The sequence below is a fragment of the Aulostomus chinensis genome, chromosome 10 (genome assembly GCF_037954235.1).
Source record: "Aulostomus chinensis isolate RoL2024-O1b breed Wild chromosome 10, RoL_Achi_v1.0, whole genome shotgun sequence".
In the NCBI taxonomy this organism is placed as follows: Eukaryota; Metazoa; Chordata; class Actinopteri; order Syngnathiformes; family Aulostomidae; genus Aulostomus; species Aulostomus chinensis.
This window is the reverse complement of record NC_141329.1, coordinates 21303830-21318181: the sequence shown is the minus strand read 5'-3', so window position 1 is coordinate 21318181 and position 14352 is coordinate 21303830. Positions and strand designations below refer to the sequence as shown.

The following is a 14352-nucleotide window of genomic DNA, read 5'->3' as shown; positions in this document are numbered from 1 at the left end:
AAAGCCCGCCTACACAGACCAAGTAAGTCAACAAGCTCCAACTTGGCAAAACATCTTGCCAATGGACATAATGACTTGTCAGAAACGTTAACAATCTCTAACTGTGAGTCAAGTAGATAGAATTTATTTTGATATGCTAACTTACCAGACTTTTTCAAGGTAAATATGTTAACTATTTAAATGCACATGCAGTCACAACATTCACACTGATAATGTCAATTTTACAGTCACCTCCAAGCTGCCGAAACTCAAGAATTTGCAAGCCTGCCTCTACACAAAATGATCCACTTTTACTCAGCCAGTAACAGTAACCAAGGCATCTGTTTGAGTTAATAATTATTTCTGTCTACTACTGCATATCTGCTCTGCTAAATACCTGGCTGGCATTTTACTTTGACGTACAAAAAGTTGATATTCTTTTAAATTATTCAGTTTTATGATCTCTGCCTTTTATACCATTAATTTGATGAAATACCAGTCCATTATTTTGCAACCTTGCTGGACATCTTTTGTCCCCCTACAACAAATCAAATCTTACATGTAGTAATCACGTTACGTTTGAGAGCAGACGGTCACACTGAACCAGACCATAAGAGCCACGGAATGAAGAAACCACATGCACTTACCTACTTGTCTTCCTTATTTAACTTACAGAACTGAACAAAGGTCAAGTTTTGCACCTCAGCTAGTTGAATAAATCACCAAACTTACAGTTACTTTCTGTTGGATACTGGTGAGGTCATAGCTCTTTAGCTGCTAGCACATGTGGCTAAAAAAGTAGAGCGGAATTTGTGTCTGTTCTATGTTTAAGAGGCAACCTCCTCTTCAATGACATTTTTGATATTCACTCAAATACAATTATGTTGTCATTTTAATAACAAAACTATTACAAATACATTTTCGAACATTGATGAGGATAATTAAATGTAATTTGAGTTGGACTTCCAGACGAAGTATGTTTATTTGTATTTAATACTATAAGCAATACATACACTTGAGTGTAAGAATGGTACAAGCTTTAAAATGCATAGAGTTTAAAATGCATTGATTCTTATTGATATTTTTTGTTCGTTATGCAGGATTAAGATGCAAGGCTACACCCTTCCCATCATTGATTTTACTGACCTCTACTGTGACTGGTTTGTTGAAGAGGTGTGTTGTCACCCTTCTATCATTATCATAACTGAGGCCATCAGATGCACCCTGATGATGCTGGTGGGGATGGTCATCGCTTTGAAGGATTGAGCCTTATAGAAAATGCTTTTTAATATTTAACAGTACCTTGGACTTTCTATGTTATTTATGACTGTGCATGCAGTTTGAGAGATTCAGGACCAGAGGCAGGCTGGGTATTTTTATTTACAAAAATTATATGCAAAACATACAGACCAGAACCACAACAGACTAAATGTTCAGTCTTAAACTTTCCCTTCATGGAATTAGCCTAAAGTAGAGATTAGACTCAGGCCCAAGTCTCTCTTTACTATCCAGGTATATTCTGTTGTGTAGCAATGTTCTCAATATCACATTATTCTTTAATAGCTCACCTTAGCAGGGCTGCATGTTGCTCAACCCAAAGTTCTCAGATCACCTAACAAGATAAGAAACACTTTGTCAGCAACTCACCCTATCTGTCTCTGCTTGCACTGATGCGGTGAGTGCGGCTATGCTGTCAATGCCACAAGCTTATTCTGATCAGTTGTAAACAGGAAACAATTTTTTGCTCAATTCATATCCTGTATTACCAGCCTTGCATTTTTCTGTACGTAAAATGTTCGTAAGAGATGGAGACAGCGATTCTAACCAATAGAATTTGTGAAACTCAGCATTCCCTCATTAGCTGTCTGTTTTATGTGTTCATACAGACTCCTGTTTCTACAAACGAACGGCCCCAATATCACGCAAGGTGCGAGAATTATTGCTAGTTTCACGTCAGCATAAATGATGTTTTCACAAGGGTCCTCGCCCCCTTTAACAAGCAAATGAACTTGCGCTCTGCCTGCACTGGAAAGTATGTTAATGAGGTGTGGTCTGGTACAACCATGGTGCATTGCTATTTTGGCACACCAGAAAACATTTGCGCCATTGACCAAGAAGAGGCTGGTCTTTGGTCAATGGCTTTGTTTGCAATGTGCTATTTAAAGGGCGCAACAACAGATGAGTAGATGTGCGGCATTGCAATGCAATTCTATCGATGGCCAAAAACGTGGAAATATTGGTCCCCACCTCCTACCGGGCTTGTGTCACATCCTTGGTAATGTTTCTGGACACAGTGATTCAACAACATTCCTTATTACCACCATGCCTGTTTCTGGGTGTAAAGTTAACCCTACAACCACTGTGACCTCCTGGGAATCGGTGCTACATTGAATCACCACACATTTGGCTGCAAGCAGATACCAGCAGAGATCATCAGATCACTGGGATGAGGTTGCATTACTATCCAAGATGAGAGAGAGTTGAAGCAAGACTGGGGCTACAAGCTAAGCTAAAGGCTTTGCTGCATAAAATACCTTTCAAACTACCCTTCTTATTATCTCTTTCCAACAAGATTGAAGAGCTAAAGCTCAAGGAAACATCACAGTGAGGCACAAACTGACTGAGACATGGCTGAACCACAGCATTCCCTGCTACCCTGGAGCAAGCTACACACTGCACCACAGACGCTGGTAGAAGAGACTGTCGATACATTACTGTTGTGGACAAAAGTTGCACACACAAACATAACGGCTGGCCTGTGTTATAAAACAATAGTAAATATCTATTAAGGAAAGGTGATAGGGCCAAAAAGGATTGATTACAGTATTAACGGAACCTGGGCCCCTGTAATGAATGCATGACGGACTGAAAGCATGATGGACAAGAGCCACATGTCACTTCATTGAAGGAGATCTGCACTCCGCTTCAAATTAAGTCGTGTGCAAGCTAGAATTCCCAAATCAATAGTTACCGTAAGTACATCTTGATAATGTGCACTAAATTGTGTGCAGCCTGATGTCTACAGCTCCACCTGAAAAGCCTCTTATAGGTAACAATTCATATTTTAAAACCTACACGATAGGTTTGTTGTCTGCAGCACATCACAAGACTTGCATGAGGAAACTTCTACTTTATGGTACAATAAATACGCATATGCATGTTTACCAGTGACAGCTGGAGCCAAATGGAATGTTTCCAGGTTGTGCGATATCTGTTCAGTTCTTACTAACGTAACATCTCAGGGACACATTCTCAAAATTTAACACCTTCATCCACTAGGATTAAGGATGATCTGTATTTATTTTGGGGATCAAACATCAACAACAGCTGCAATACATTATTTCCAGTTTAAAAAGAACAAAAATAAAAAAAATAGTTAAACATCATGTTTGGTCAGTTTTGACAGTCCTATAAACAACTGGAATATTTTTCTAAGGATGAAAAAGGACAGGTCAGCTTGCCAGTATAGTCATTGTATTGTCTGACTGCCTAATAAACTCAATAATTTTTTATAATTATTTGCACACCAGACTACAGCTCAATACTGCTTTAACTTGACATTTATTTTGTTATAAAGTTCAAGGAGTGGCATCATAATTTCATTGTGGGTTTTTTGTTTTGTGTGTGTGTGTGCATTTGTCTTATCTTTCCAGCAATGGTTCCCCATTGGAATAAACATTACAAAGCAAGAACAAATAGTGTCCAGAAGTTCTAACTAAAATATCAAGCAGTTTTTCCATTTGATAAACATTGGCAATGACTGAATATTTACCTGGACTGCGTAAAATGATTGGCTCACATCTGAGATTTTGCACGCACAAATTCATTTACACCGGCCCCTTTGAGATGTCCAAAAAAAAAAAAAAGGGAGGACTTTCAGATGAAAAATAGAGAAAACGAGCAAACATAATAGGGTCTTCGTCTTAAGTACCTTCAGGCTCATGCCCTAAAAAATAGTAGAATCAGGCAGGGAGCTACTTCCCTTCAAGTGGAAAGCAACATACGGTGTACTGTAGCCCTGAAAGACAATTCAGATCAAGTTGCAACCTCTGTTAGGTTCTATATATAGCTCACCAGGATATTGTAGATACTCACACACAGCATGCAACCCTTCTGCACACACATGGAAAGACCGTGTACCATTCTAGAGAGGAGCTGTAGTAGCACTGCTGGTGGATACATTTAATATTATAGCAACACATTCAACAGGCTGAACTGGTTGTCTTCAACACACACACACACGCACACACACACACACACACACACACACACACAAAGACAAAGACAGGAGGATGAGACCAGTTTCCACAGCGCTGAATTAAAGCATCTACCAATACAATTAACTTTTATTTTAAATGTAGTACGGACCACTAAAATGTATGGATTTCTGCAGTTGACTTCAGGCAAGAAACCCTTACAGTACCAAAAACTCACATCACATCGGTGGCAGAGGAGAGAAAATATATGTAATATTAACTTTAATAAATTACTGCGCTGTCAGCAGCATTAATCAAATAAAATGGCAGGTATGAACTGCATGTCGGTCTCCATATGCCCACGCCAGGTCTGCTGGAGTGACAGCAGACTGTCACCGACTGGTTAGCTGCTTAGCACAAAACCTTCAAGTGCTGCTGATTAGCTAGCTGACAAGCTAATATTAGTCATTTAAAATCTGGGTTCACGAGTAATAGTAGCAGTGTCCGTATGATAACATAAGAACATGGAGTTAGTCAAGCACCCCATTCTCGTCAGGAGAATTTAAGGACACATGCCCCTGCTCTGAACCCCAGCGCCCATGAGTGGAGACTTGCTGCGCCAGCCAGCCAGCCAGCCAGGTCCACAGGCTAACTTAGCATGCTAATTCATGTCTTCGCTAAGCTACTTGCTTGTAAGCTGACGTTGCCGAATCACACATCTGCAAGCGCACCAATGCGAGCTAACGGGATTTGAACTTTGTTATTGGTTTGCTAGCGACACGAAGACTCCATAAAAAGAGACAGAAAGTTAGACGAGTCCATACGGAAGACAGCGGCGAAGTGTGCGGTGGCTAGCATGTCAGTGACAGTGTTTAGAAATGCTGCGTACTCTACCTCATTTGGCTGGTGTCTGAGATCAGAAGAGGCCGATGTCAGGACTGACGGCCGGTCGACATTCCCTGGAGTGGGCGCCGCCACAGTTGGCTCCGTTGGCCGTTCCACTGCGCAAGATGGTCCCGATGTTTGATAGGAAAGGAGCTGTTGCAGTTAGTCGGTGGTTAGGAAGTGGATAAATAACACAGCGTGTCTAGGTTGAAGTTTCGGTTGAAATCAGAGGACGCGTCACCTTGCAGCGGTTCATGACTCTCACTATTCAAGATGCAGAAGGGCAGGACGTTGCATTTCTCTGCGAGTATTTATCCAGCCGCTGACAATAATTAGTGTGGCCACACGGGCATCCGTATGTCACTGCAATGATGTGTCAAAATGGACTTCTGTGCTGCTTGAAACTGTGGTCCTATCTCACTCTCTTTACAATTAGCACTGACCATTGTTGTTGAATATATACATATACACACACGTGTATGTATGTATGTATATATATATATATATATATATATATATATATATGTGTGTGTGTGTGTGTGTGTATATTTAAATATATATATATATGTATAAATATATATAATGATAATAGATTGTTTCTTTTAAAATAAACAGAAAATTCAGACATTTAATTTATCAATACATCGTAACAAGGCTACCATTTTCATTTTAGTATCAGATCCATTACCTTTTAATGTAATTACATTGTTGAGCTCCACCATCCTGGATAAGAGGACAGTGAGATTTCAATTTCAGAGAAGAAAATTAAAAGTACTGTAAACTGATCTCAGATACTTTTGGAACCACCATAAACTTACTGGGAGGTTGGATCCAGTTCTTGCACTGTTGAACCTGCTCTTCCTTTTTTTTCTGTTTTTTTTTTTTTTTTTTTTAAGATGAATACTCCCTCTGGTGGTATGGGTAGCAGAAGTAGGCTTAGCAACATACCCTCAAGTGAGCCTGGGGAAATGTCCTTTCTTTCCAAATGTGGACAACTGACTGTGCTTTCACATAGAAATGAAACTTTTTGTCATGTTTCATTTGACTAGTAGGTCGATGGTGAACATTTTTGCTTCATTGTTTCACTCACATTCAAGCTGCATAAAATAAGTAATTTTTTCCACAATCAAGAAAGCATGAGGTGCATTAAGAGCTTACCGAGAGTGGCCAACCAGAGGTATTGGAATGATATAATAATCTCAGAGAAAAAGAGAAAAAATATATACAGTAAATTGCTGTTTGCCTTTTTTCCTTTTTGTGAGGTTAAAAATGCTCATTAAATATGTTCATGCCTGATAATTTTCACTTTGCGCTGACGATGGTTTGATACTTGGTCATGTACTGGATAGCTTGACTTAAAGAAGTACCTCACCCAAAAAATGTATTTTACCTGTCAATGGTTTTGAAGATGTTTTTTCAGCGTTGCAATTCTTCTACAGAATGCAGAAAAAGCCAGCCATAGATACTTAGCTATCCACATGGTCCTCGTCTAGCCGTTTGCTCAGTTATTCACAAACACTTTGAAAAAGTGAAACAAAACAATCGGAGTTTGTTGCTAGTTCATGGTAGCACCTAACCAGAGGGGCTGTTTGTCGTTCTGGCTCCAATCAGTGTTTGTAGTTTACAGAGCATACAAATGGATAAAGAAGATGTGGGTTTTACCAGAAGATGCACTTGAGACTTTGTAAAAAGAGGTTTTTTTGTCAGTGTTTCTGTGGAGTGCCATTAGCTTTGAGGTAAAAATACGTGTCTGGCTCTTTCTGCGTTGTGGAACAACAAAGATGTGATGGAGTTGTTAAAAATCCCCTTTGTGAGCTTAAGACACCTATTTGTGAGAGATGAAAAGGCGAAATACACTTTTTGCATGAAGTATTGCGAAAGCCCCAATTTCATATATCACTTCATCTGTGTTTTCCTGGGTATGAGATTGAATTTATGCTTTTAAGAAAGGAAACATGATGTCTTTTTTTTTCCATTCTCTATTTTAAGGACACATTGTGCATTTGCTTTTGGCCTGTGGCCCATCACCATTAAGTTTCAGTTTTGGCTTTTCAAGCGAGGAAAAAAAGTGGACACTTCTGTTTTGGACGGGAAAGCTAATCTTCTACAGTTTCCTCTGTTGCAAAAAAAATGTAACTCAAACCACTAGTGTATGCTGGACATGCTTCCTAAGCTTCATCTAACATTCGGTTGAAAATCCTGGAACATGTAGCCTACACTTGTTGAATCTATGAGGCAGGAGCAGCAATGGATTATTCTGGAAGGGGGAAGAATAAAACATGAACCTGTAGTGAGAGTCAGAAAGATGTAATGGAAATAATCACAAATTGTAAAGCTAAGTTCCTGCCACTCCCTCCAGCTGAGCGCAGGCTGAAGTTGAGAGAACAGATACATTAATCAGAAAAGCTATTTTGCTTTTCTTGGTCTCTCCTGGATTATTATTATTTTTTTGTATCTCCAAAATGCAGGAAGGACCAGCCACGTATATTTAGCTTGCAGCCAATGGCGGCTAATGGCTAACAACAGCAAAAATCACTCCCAAGCACATCTTCCAGAATAATCCGCATTCTCTATCTGTGTGCTCGTAGCTTAGCTGGAGCTAAGCACAACAGAGTAATACAGTAGGAGAAAGATCTTTGTGGCCTCAAGATATCTGGGAATATCAATCTGAAAGGCAAAATATACTTTTGGGTAATGTAACATTTCAATAATCAGAGGCAGCAGCATCACACCTGTTTGCATCACTGTAATTATATAGGCAGGGATGCTACCAATGCTGTTGTGTGCGCGCATCATTCTGTAAGAATTCAACTGTGCAAAAGAACCCTTTTGTTTGAATATCTGTATGAAAACAGATCTTAAAGAAAATGTATCCTTTTCTTTTTGAGTGCTACATGTATATTTTTTATTTTACATATTTTAATCAGAAGAAAGTGTTTTTAGCTGCATGTTGTTTTGATTAAATAGGCTTTTGGCATTTTTCCTGTCAAATAAGCCTAACCTAGGGAAGAATGAACGAAATAGCCTGTAGTCAACCGTATTTGTTTGTTATGATAAAAATGCAAAAAGATGCTGTGAATTCCATCCTGTGGCTCTCCCTCACTCTGATATGTTTTATTTCTGCATCCATTACTCTCTGTTTGGTTATTGCAACCAGCAAAATGAGCTCAATTAGGTGAGGAAATGAGAGGAATGGAGGAGGTATCGGTGTTTTAGAGAGAGAGAAAATGAAACATTGGAGGAAGGTCAGGGGAACATTAGAAAGGAGAGCTGAGGAAGGAGAGAACAGGACACAGAGAGAGAGGATGTGATAGAGAGGATGAGAAAGTGAAATAATGTTGTCATGGAAACTGGCATGGATCTGAAGAGCAAAACAAGAATGTAAATTGGTTTACCCTTAGGGAAAGGGATGGCACTACAGGGAAGAAATAAGCAGGGAGATGTATTTAAGGCAGGCTTGTCCATTGCATTTTATGCAAATAAAATTATTTGAAACAACAAATAGTTCATCAGGATGATGGTAAACCTATGGAGCTGAAAGAGCTGAGTGTAGTGAGATACATACAGTAGAGTAGACATACTCAGCTCTTGCTGCATAGGGGGAATATTTTATTTTAGCAGGTGGTAGAGATGTGTGTTGGCCATCTTCATATTCAGGAATTTTACAAATGACAGAATTCAAGCCTGAATATCTGGTTTTCATCTTTAGAAAGACAACCTTTCAACAGCTGCAAGATGTCTGTGCTGCAAGATGTCCATTAAAAGAGTCCAGAAAAAGAAGTGTGTGTGTGTGTGTGTGTGTGTGTGTGTGTGTGTGTGTGTGTGTGTGTGTGTGAGATCATTATTTTCCATATCACCTGTGTGCTCTTTCCCCACTGCCAGATCCATGGCTCTCACCTCTCACTTTGCTCACAAATATTCTCCTTTCAGTCCAGTGCTGGAATCCTCTCATTAGATTCCATTCTAGAGACAGCCTGAGTTTATATGAATGTTGCCAAGAAACTAATGGTTTCCGTGGTGACAAACACTACCCCTGCCATTGTGTGAAGCAATGTGCAAAGTCAAGCCCCTCACCTAGAAGCTTTACCACTGCTCTCAGAGTAGACACATCTGAGAACACAGTGTACTCCACTGATTATAGAGCGAGCTTCGCATGAGTGTTGTGTAGTTTCAAGTAGTTTTTTTTTCATATTTTATGAAATTCACATTTGTGTGCATATTAGGTCCAAAGACTACTTCCTTAAGGCTGTGAGTCATTTGGTATTTTTTTTACAACAAACTGGGGACAGAGGTTTATACATACACATATGTTATACTGTGTACTGAACCCCACTAGCCTGGACACACACGAACATACAACATACCCATGTGGAGCAGAGTCAACCTGAGAAATATGTGTCGTGACATGATATCCACACGGTCAGTCCCTTCCCAAGCACAGACCAGCACCGTCCAGCCATACACTATGTGTATATGTTCAATGCATTATTTTGAATTTGGATCCCTTTTTGTTTTATTCACGAAATCTTCTTCCCTGTGTATGAAATCAAACCAAACTTTACACGGAAGTCAAGCCTCATGACAACTTATTTTGCACGACAATCGTCCTGATGGTGGCCGCAACTGTAAATAATTTTAGAATTCATAGGAAATCAGACATTCCTCTCCTATCCTTGGTTAATGTACTGGCAGTACTTTGTGAGTCAGTTACTTTTCTTTTTTTTTCTTAGGTACACAGCTTCTCAGAATTTTCTCTCCAGAGCTGAATGTTTGACACAAGTTTGAGACTGTTGCATTCAACAAAAGAAAGAGTCAAATCCCTCAGCTGTCTTCTTCTACTCAACAGTTCCCGATGAACATTTTTTTGATTACACGGACTTCCTCACTCACACTGACATTAAAATGGCATTTAACTCGGCAGGTAGAGCAGCTTCCTGGTAATCAGAATATCCCAGATTCAAACCGCAGTTCCGCTTGACTTTGTGTCGGCTGGTTAACGCAGAGAAGCGATTTCCCCTCGGGGATCATTAAACCCTCCTTTCTGTCTTTCACCTCACCTTGAATTTAAGTTCTTCATGTTTTGTTAGAAGTGCCTCTGTGATAAATAATTATCTGATCTGATCTGAGCTTAACTTGTACAGTGACCAGGTAGTTAAAACCTCACATTTCCTCTGAAAATTGACTCACAAACGTTTTTTTTTTTTTTTAATGATTTATCTTAGAATCTGTTTTATTAGTGATATAATCATGGCTAAACTGAAAACTGAAGATTGAATAATTTTCTGAGGAATACATTGGCTTGCTGCAGCTTGTTAGTGCAACGGCTGCTCTTGGCAACAGCTTCTGGTACGAAGTGTGAGGAACAGCTGTTGTTTTTGTTAAGATTTTTTGTCTCTCTTCTGCCTTGTCGTAGTCATGCATCTGACAAGATCCATCCGCCGTCAAACTCAGCTTTTATTGTGATCTCAACCCCACACCTGTAAAGTTTTGTGACTTAAAATAAATACGGACCGGGGTCAAGTGTGGAGGCCCATGGCTCCTTTAGGTGCCCTCGGACCACTCCAATCATCAAACTCAGCTTTCAGTTTGATCTCAACTACACACCTATAAAGTTTCATGACTGAATCTTGCATGGTTGTGACACTATCACTGTGACTAAATCTGTCCACAGACATATAAACACCTGCTTAAGTACTCAAAACCTGCCTCTGTGGTAGTTGGTAGTTCCTGATACAGTCCACACACACACACACACACACACACACACACACACACACACACACACACACACACACACACACACACACACACACACACACACACACACACACACACACACACACCACCAGTATAGCACTTATGATTTGCGATATCTTAAACTGTTACTTCACCCGAAAATGTATTTGACTTTCTTGCGGGTGTCTAGAATTCAGGAACACATTTGTTCCACTTCTGCTTTACATCTTTGTGATTTTGGAATACGTCCAAAAAAGGGAGAAAAAAAAAGCACAAAACAAAACAAAATGGCAAAATTGTCCAAAAACAGTTTACAAACTCTCAAGTGCATTTTCCAATATTCGTCCTTGTTCAGCCGTATATTCAGTAAGCCATTAGGTATCATTTCAAGTATGACTTTACTTCCTGAATGTATCCTTAGTGATACGCATAAACACATATAAATGATTCAAAGATTCCTTTCAGAGCTCCTACAGGACAAATCAGTCAGTCGATCTCTTTTGATGATCCATGAAGACAATGGAGTCCATATTTGAGATGGATTGGCAGCAGTCAGCTTGAGGAATAATGACTTATTTCGGCACGTCATATATCAAGAAATGTATTTTTGCCCGGCTTTCGACGTGTAGCTTTACATTTTCTCCCACACATATCAGCGTAGGTAATTCGAGTAAGCAGTAGATGGCAGCAGAGCTTCTCTAATATTAACCTTGATCATGGTCCCTGAAGTTCCTGCTGCTCAATGTCAGCCTTTGCTGAGCACCAAGATATGAATAATTCACTGAGGTGCAGGAGAGGAAAAGTTAACAGTGGAGTTGGATTCTAAGAATATTTGTGTTAAACAGACTTTTTTATCATGATCCTTGGAATCAAAATCAGGTTGTTCTTTGGACTGTAAACGGTCGTTCGTGTGCCACAGTACCTCTTCACCTCTGCAATGCAGTGTAACACACGATATAATTCGACTTGCTGAGATTTATATACGTATATCTTCAATTTCTTTTTATTCTGCAAATAAACCTTATCACAAATGACAGACTCTAACATAAATGTAACACATTAATATGAATGTGATTTTTTTTAAGTGAATAACCTGGAAAGAGGCTATTGAATATTGAAGATTTTAAGATATTTGTATAAATAGAAATATTCCACATCGGTCCAACCCGATGTAAAAATGCCATGTGTTTGGTTTTTTTTAAACACATTTGCACTCAAATGAATGGCTTCTTAACCATCGATCTTGGCAGAAATTGCCCACCATAGTCCTGCAGAAAACAAACAGCACCAGTCACATGACCTCTAGAATAGAAGTTATATGATGCAAAAATAAGAGAATACATTCATCCTTATAAAAACAGTATTCCTAATCAATCATATATCTGATCAGATGTTGTCGCTCTATTACATAACATACATTTTATGACTGTAGACTGATGTGCTACTGGGTTGAACCTGTATTTACATTTGTCACGGTAGTGTGTGTGTGTGTGTGTGTGTGTGTGTGTGTGTGTGTGTGTGTGTGTGTGTGTGTGTGTGTGTTTGTGTGTGTGTGTGTGTGGGGGGGGGGGGGGACAGAACAGGCCATGCCTATGAAGTTTTAATGGGGGCCACATGAGGTGAGGTCCTCCACTATTTGTGAATTGAGTCTTGACCCTAAACAAGGTTATGGGGACTGGAGGTGTTGCCGTGACCCTTTGTAGAGCTGAGGATGCCTGCTGAGGTCTCAGACAAACACAGTGAGTGAATGTGTACATATGGACGTGTCTCCCTTTGAAACAGTTACAGCTCCAAACAGTCTGGATCCTATTAGACCCCTTTGTCTCTCTCTCTCTCTCTCTCTCTCTCTCTCTCTCTTTCTCTCCCCCCTCCTGGTTGTCTGTTTTTACTTTGTGTTATTCATATTCATTCCATTACAACCCTCCTCCCCTCCGTCTTACGCATCCCACAATGCATTTCGTTAAGACTGCCGGGCAGATGTTTTCATGGATGAATACGAGGTATAGAACATTTGGCAAACTTTGACCTTTAACTTAAAGCTGGGAAATGAGACTTCAATTAAATAATGAAGGTGTCTGTGTGGGATTAATTCAAACTATGAGCTGTTGAAAGAATTTATTCTATTGATTCTAGTCCTTGCCCCAGCCCACATGACAGAGCAGCTGGCTGCGAGTGGCCTCATCTGGAACTGCCATCAGTTGCTTGTTAAATGCAGTATGCGAGTGGGGCGGGTACATGGCAGAATGTGGTCTCAGCCAAACCCAGAACCAGACACTGGGAACCGTACGCACAAGCTGCAGGTCACACAGCAGTTTGTTTAGCATGTGTGTTTGTGTGTGTGCACGTGTATGTGGGTTACACGTCTGTGCTGGACCAGATCATGATATCGAATCTGTGCCGAATGGCCCCCCCCCCATCACCACCACCATCCTCCCTTCCTCCCCCACCAGCTCCGCTTCTCTCACTGAATCCTGTCTATGTAATTGATCCCAGACTGGACATTTGAGTTGCCAGCAGCGACTCATATCGTTTTTATCTTTAAGACAAGCCCTCTACTGCTTCCAGATGGGGGAGGCACTCCAGGGTTCAAGTTTGTTTTGGAAAAAAAAATGTAACGCTTTAATGTCTTTACCTTACAAAAACCTCACAGCACAAGGGATAAACTACACATGTCACAGATTCTGATCAGTTCATTAAGCATTCAGATAATGCGTTGTTTACTTCTGGTTGTATACGTGACTACTGTGAATAGAAGGGTATTACCGTGGTAAGTATGAGCTCAGGGAGTAGAACAAGTAAGTTTTCTATTCTCAGATAGTCTATTCTCATTTCTATTCATTCGTCATCTTGAGTGCACATTAAACATTAAAAGTAAAATGTGGTTTTGTCCAAAATATGGCCTGAACACACCCAGTTCTCCAGTCTGCACTAATAGTGTCCAATACAATCACAAGCACAGACAAAAAAAATAACCGTCCCAAAATTAGAAAATGAAAGAAAATATGTCCAGGGCAGCTGAAGTTTCTTTCTCCTGGTAACATTCACAGGGCCCAAATGATGAGGGAAGGAACAGAAAGAAGAGTTACTTGGATACAATTACTGTCTTCTTTACAGTCACCTTTCCTACTCCAAAGGCTCCTTAGACCTTACAGCAAATGTCAGAAGCCTCTTTAAAATGAGTAAGTATCCAGTTTAGAAGCTCGTAAAGCAGCTGAGGGGAACAGTAAGATGAGAGGGGTCAGTCTCTCGCTGCCTACCTTTGTCTTACATAGAACACATCTGCAAAGATGTACAGTTATATTAGCATATTAACATTCAGCCATGAATACAGATTACTCTCAAGACAGAGATCCCTGAAAAGAACTTTTTAGCCACCATTTTGTTGTTTTGTTTAAATCTGACGCTGCCAAATTCCAATATAATATGTTAGAAAGCTATAGAACAAAAGCGAGTTACTATTTACTTTCTTACTGAAGTCAGAGACAGCGATAATATGGTAGAAATATGTTATGTTAATAAGCAGCTATATAGCAATAGAGTCTTTCACAGTTCTGTC

General features: G+C 39.9%; 1 protein-coding gene across 4 annotated transcripts in view; it reads right to left on the bottom strand.

Moving 5' to 3' along the window:
* bcl9l (bcl9 like) overlaps window positions 1–5420 on the bottom strand; it is a 30621-nt gene extending 25201 nt beyond the window's left edge. Inside the window, exons 1-2 of one of the 4 annotated variants that reach the window (XM_086216438.1) lie at window positions 5302–5420; window positions 5070–5213 (exon numbers count right to left, since the gene is read on the bottom strand). The gene's annotated coding sequence lies outside the window, so the exon portion shown is untranslated. Of the gene's footprint in view, window positions 1–626; window positions 725–1547; window positions 1592–5069 lie in introns of those variants that run through there. The other 3 variants (XM_086216437.1, XM_086216440.1, XM_086216439.1) reach the window with 3 other exon arrangements.
* Between the last annotated feature and the right edge of the window lie 8932 nt (window positions 5421–14352).